The sequence below is a fragment of the Dicentrarchus labrax genome, unplaced genomic scaffold (genome assembly GCF_905237075.1).
Source record: "Dicentrarchus labrax unplaced genomic scaffold, dlabrax2021, whole genome shotgun sequence".
Classification (NCBI taxonomy): Eukaryota; Metazoa; Chordata; class Actinopteri; family Moronidae; genus Dicentrarchus; species Dicentrarchus labrax.
In genome coordinates this window covers 13,928,859-13,934,889 of record NW_026136705.1, presented here as the reverse complement: position 1 = coordinate 13,934,889, position 6,031 = coordinate 13,928,859, and the positions used below count along the sequence as shown (strand labels likewise).

Genomic DNA, 6,031 nt, shown 5'->3' with positions numbered 1-6,031 from the left:
GCATTTTTACTTCACTGATTTTATTTCATTGCTCCATTAGTTACTTTATAGATTTAAATTTGCATCTACAAAGATGAATTTATAAAAAATGAGCCAATAGATAGACAACACTACCCAATGTAACCATTTATAAAGTAAAAAATGCTCCACTTCCACCACACAACATCAAAATGCTACTTATATTATGCAGGTATATAATATAACACTCACAGGGGTATGCATGGATTTCTACGTGTAACGGATCTTTTTCACATTGTGGTGTTGCAACTTGATTTATTAATGGTCTACATTGCACTGATTGACCTAAGGGTGGCGCTACCGCGTGTGCTGATTTATTTGGATTATGTGTGAAAAACTTTGGGGACTGATGCATCTCACCACTGCACTTGAATTTACATCACCAGGATTATTACTCTGATCAGTACAAGTCCATGTAGACCAACATACGATGATCTGCTATAAAATGGCCTCAGAAAGCATGACTCAGAGAGCAAAAGGCATGACTCACAAATCACAGCGAGTCATTGTATATAAGAACCACATCCACTGCTTTTATAACCTGTTGATATATGAGAATAAAAAGGGTTTTTAAAAGATCTTTGGATACATATTCTCATTTACTATTCATTTAAATGGCATGTTTAGAGTCCTGTCACCACCACTGCACACACACACACACACACACACACACACACACACACACACACAACTTTATTTAGTATATAGTCCAGTGGGCGGGACTCTGAGTGTGGACGCACTCCGGCTGCAGAAAACTCTCCATTCAGCGTTCATCTGTGTGTGTGAGCGGACGGGGCGCGTTGAGACCAGAGCTCAGTCAGACGAGAAGGTAAAATTTGAGGTGTGTGTGGGCTGGATCAGGATCCCCCCCCCTCAACAGGCTGTAGCCCCAATAACACCCGCATTCATCATTTCCAGACTGAGTCGGCGGTGCTGTTTCATCTCTGGGCAACTTTTTTGGAATATAGGACGTCGGGGTTTTTTGTTGTTGGTGGTTAAAGCCCCTGTGTCTCCGTCTGGGGTTGGTCTGACCCTTATACCACAGGATAAGGTAAGTCTCCAGCTTTGTGTTGTCGGTGTTAATGGCTCCGTTGTTACAGATTTAGCTTAACGGTAGCTTTAAACAGTTTTCTCTTTCTTCAAGCTTACTTAGCTCAATTTGCTTTATAACATTTAAAGCTGCTGTGCAAAAATACATATTTTTTCACACTAGCTAATACATGGAGGCAGCTTCTTCATGCTTTAGTTAGCCTAAAACACCATTTACACGACTGTTAACTAGCTATAACATTTTAATCAGTTTTTAGTTACGAGCATCTCTGTAAGTTGAGTGTATTTTAAGAGGAGCTCTGGTCTTAACACCGTGTGAAGCGCTGTGACATTAATTGACACTTAAATGACCCCACTAATGAAGTGCTGGTGAAATACAACTAATAAAGTTTTTGCATGTGTTGACTCAGCTACCTGGAAACCAGCTGTCAGTTTTGGGCTCACACAGGCACATTATTACAAATGGAAAATAAAACTCATTTTATGAGTTGAGGAGGATGAAATATAAGCCTAAAGGAATGTGGATTAAATGTAACAGGGCAATGCAGAATGTGTTGCCTAAAACAAGAGGCAAATAGGCTCCTCCATAAATTAGTGAGAGCCACTGGATTATGTGATTGGGCAAGGCACCAAATTCACAGGACATCGACTTTGATGCCAAGTCATGCAACTGTGTCACTTTGTTGAGGGACCGGATGGGGGAAAAAAAGAGAAAAATATGTGGGAGATAAAAGGAGCCAGGTTCCTGTTCATGTCAGTGTTCAATTGTCAAATTGTTATTCTGCATCTACATCCAAATACTCATGTTGAGGCTTGAGCCATTTTGCTGGCTTGCTGCGTCAGTGCCGGGGTTGGCCCAGCAGACATGAATAGTGATGAGGATGTATGCTGACAGCTGAGTGGGACAGGATGGGCTGTTCCATGACTGACTGAACTGGGGTGTTCACTTCACCATATGCTCCTTTTTACATCATGCTGCCAAACATTTGGCCCAGCCTCATGACTCATGCTATGTGCTTCTCCCTTAAGATCAGCTCTTTAGTCCTGAGACTAAATCCAACGGTCTTGATTTTACATTGTGGGCTAGATAAATTGGTGTCTTCCATTTTAGTGTATGGTCTGCCCCTGAAACTGAGGTCATGAGTTAATTATGATGCTCATTCTTTCTGTACTATGACTGCTCCCTGACCGCTAGCTCCCTCACTTTATGGAAAGTCTCTTATAATTATGAGGTTCAAATGAAGGCTGGGCAGTAAACTAAATGTATTGAACTGCAATGTTTTACCAATCCATGTTAACTCATAGTGCCATTTGCTATAAATAAACTGTCTTAATCCCATAAACCCAGAGTAGACACAACAACCAGTGGCATGCAGCTAGAAAATTAACCAATCAATCAGCCCCACAGTCCAGAAGTCCATAATCTCAATGTGCTCACACTGTATTTCTAGTGTCATCATTACATTTGTTGATGAGCAGAGTAAGCATGTACCAACTGGGTCAGTTTTTTTGCTATCTTGTCGGTATGTTAGCCTGTGCAGTCACTGTGGTTGTCTGAGTTTGATGTTAACCTAGAAACTCACTCAGAAGAATGGTTTGAGTGTATCGGGTTGTAGGGTTTAACAGGTCATAGTGCCGTCCACCTGATGCATGGACTGTCATAGGGTGGGACGTACATAGATGGAAGGGGAAACCCAAGGCACTGTCCTGGTGCCACACAGCAATCCTGACAGTTAATGTAGATATAAAGGGGTAATGTTTCAGGTGGAAGTTCTGGTAATCATTGTTTAAATGAATGAGTTTTATGTTATTGCAATAGGCAATACGATTATATAATCAATATACTATACATTCTCATTATTATAAGACACTATGACACACCATAAATCTGATATAATCTCATCTGCAAGCTCATCATTTCAAAGGTTTTCACAAATATGACATATATCATAATTTTAAGAAACGTTTTTATAACTGTGACTTATCATCCTATAATTATGACTATTATCACTTTACCATGACTTCACACCTATGAAAACCCTTGCCTGATACTCACTAGTATCATTAATCTCTTGGACAATTTTGGCCTTTTCTCCCTTTATCCCTTCTTCAAAAGCCATTTGCTTTTTTCACGTCCTTGTTTTTCATTTCTCCACTTCTCCACTGCCTCTATTATCAGTTTTACAACACTGTATTTTACCTTTAGGAGTAAACTGAGAAATAGGCCTTATGGAGATTCCCTTTTCAGAGACAAAACTGTGATCATTCGTATTCTGCTTTTGCTTAAACAGTGCTGTGTCTGGGTTTTTGTGTCTCTTTGCTGAAACTATGCTGTGGTGAAGGTTAGTTAACTGATGACACACAGCCTCGTCTCTGATGTTACAGAGCATGTTGTGGGGAAAGTAGGTTACTGGGCCATGTCCTGCAAGCTTAAACTGAACACTAGTCTGAATATTGCTAGAGCTGCTTAGTGTGACTGGGCATGCACAAATGGTGTAGGTCTGTGCAACAGCAAAGGGATCATTTCTACCTTCTGTCTCTTTAAGAAAACAGAGCAGCACTCCACATAGAATGAATGTTGTATGTACAACCCATGTTGATACATCTCAAACACACATGAAATGGAATGAAATCTGACAACAGGTTGACTAACGTCACAGGTAGCGAATGACTAAGCCCTACTTAACTTAAACATGAGTGATCTTATTCTTTTGTGTGTGAGCAGCCCGTTTTTAGTATTTGAATTGTATATGTACATTTTATTTACTCACACTGACATTAATGTCTTAGAAATTAAAATGTAATGTTGGCAATGATGATTTAATGTGTTGCACTACTGAACAGTATGCATTTGTATTTATCACAGTAACACCCAACAACATAACCCTCAGTTTACGCTTACAACACTGTTGCCTAGTGGTTGGTGGGGTTTAAACACAAAAATCAAATTCTCCAATTTCTTTTGAGAATTGATACAATAGCACAAAACAAAATACCGCAATGTGATATTTCTTCTATATCTTCTTACACTCCTAGTCGATGTTGCTGAAGCTGAAGAGGCATGTAGCTAAGTGCTGTAGTGTCTTTGAGGATGTCCAAGAAATTACTCTAGAAAATATTCAAACCTTTGGAATCATGGTGCAAGAGTTAGTTTAATATTATATGGATACTCTCATGTGACTACTGCATGGGTGCCTTTGTACTTCCTTCCAGTGTGGCACCTACAGACTGTATGGATGTATTGTTTATTACACTTTGCTATAACAAGTGTCTTTCATATAGATCAATTTAAAATTGCAATTGTATTCTGCTGTAAAACTGCAGGCATAAAAAAAAAAGAAACAATGTGAAAACTTGCTTTATCCAGGTTAGTTCCTCGGAGATCAGTCCCGTACACAAGACATACCTGACCTAAACATCAGAGGCATGCTTAATCAGACAGAGCACCAGTGAAAACATTTCAGGTAAAATAGAAAAAGCTGAGAGAGATGGGAAACAGACACTCTGACTATATTAGGCAGGCATCTAAAGTATTTGTAATTTCCATCAAAACCAGACTTCCTTGCCCCATAACAGCCCATAACAATAGTTTCTGATTTTTCAAGTGTTTTGAATGTCCTCAGTCCTACCTTTTAGAGACCATGTTTGTCCTGCTCAAGTGAAGGTGAGACAAGTTGTGACAATTGTAATGAATAATATTAATTACAAACAGGCACTGGATGTTGAGGAAATCAGAACAAAAACAATATTCCCAAACAGAAATCAGTTTTGTTATTTTGTGTCACCATGAAGTTATTTTATTAGCTACATGTATGTACCTTTATCTGGAGGATACAGTCAACTGACTACACCGTTCAGCCACAACTTTATGACCAACTGGACATGTTGTGCAGCCCCATACCAACAAACTGTGATGCACTCTGTGTTCTGACACCTTTCTATCAGAAGCAGCATTAACTTTTTCAGCAGTTTGAGCTACAGTAGCTCGTCTGTCGGATTGGACCACACGGGCCAGCCTTCACTCCCCACGTGCATCAGTGACCCTGTCTCTGGTTCACCTCTTTTCCTTCCTTGGACCACTTTAGATAGGTACTGACCACTGCAGACCGGGAACACCCCACAAGAGCTGCAGTTTTGGAGATGCTCTGACCCAGTCGTATATAGATAATCAGTGTTATTCACTTCACCTGTCAGTGGTCATAATGTTATGGCTGATCGGTGTATATTAGGTGTTAAATCTATGCAAAAATGACTGTTTGACTGGAGTTAATAACTTCTCACTAATTTGTAGAGAATATTACATATATACTTAATGCTTATTGCGTACTCTAGAAAAAGGCTGGTAGCCAACTTACAGTTGACTGCCTTTACAATGTCTGCAAGTTCACAAGAAAAGACAGTGAAACAATGATGAAAGACAACAACAAACAACTTAAGTGTACAGGCTACATGCATAAGACATTTAGTTTTTGGTGCAGACAAACTGATGTTACTCCTCATGCAGACTTTCCTAAAAAACGTTTCATATGTGGTTTTGCCAGTGCCACAATATTCAGCTCAACTGTAAAAATGGGTCTTATAATATAGATAATACATGGCACATGAGAGGAGACTAGGATACAACATTATATGATTTATTTATTTATGAATTCAATAAATAAGTTTGAGGGGTAACATGAAAGTGAAAACACTCATTTCCAACATGGTTCCAAGATCTTAAAAACATAAAACTAAACAATAAAATTCTGACATCAACAGTCATGCTTATTTTTAACAACTGGATGTATAACAGATGGCTGTTCCACGACATAGCACCAGTGTAAAAAAATGTGCGTCTGGCAACATTATTTTCTCGAGACACTTGACATGAACTCACACTGGCAAAACTACTGGTACCTTCAATAAATGTGTCATACAAATGATGCAATAGAACAATTTTGTAATAGAAGTCAGAAGAAGGTCA

General features: G+C 39.1%; 1 protein-coding gene across 1 annotated transcript in view; it reads left to right on the top strand.

Annotated features, from left to right (window-relative positions):
• The first annotated feature begins 792 nt into the window (after window positions 1-792).
• The window catches only part of npas2 (neuronal PAS domain protein 2), a 39,505-nt gene continuing 34,266 nt past the window's right edge, over window positions 793-6,031 (top strand). Inside the window, exon 1 of the mRNA XM_051402587.1 lies at window positions 793-1,069. The gene's annotated coding sequence lies outside the window, so the exon portion shown is untranslated. The remainder of the gene's footprint in view (window positions 1,070-6,031) is intronic.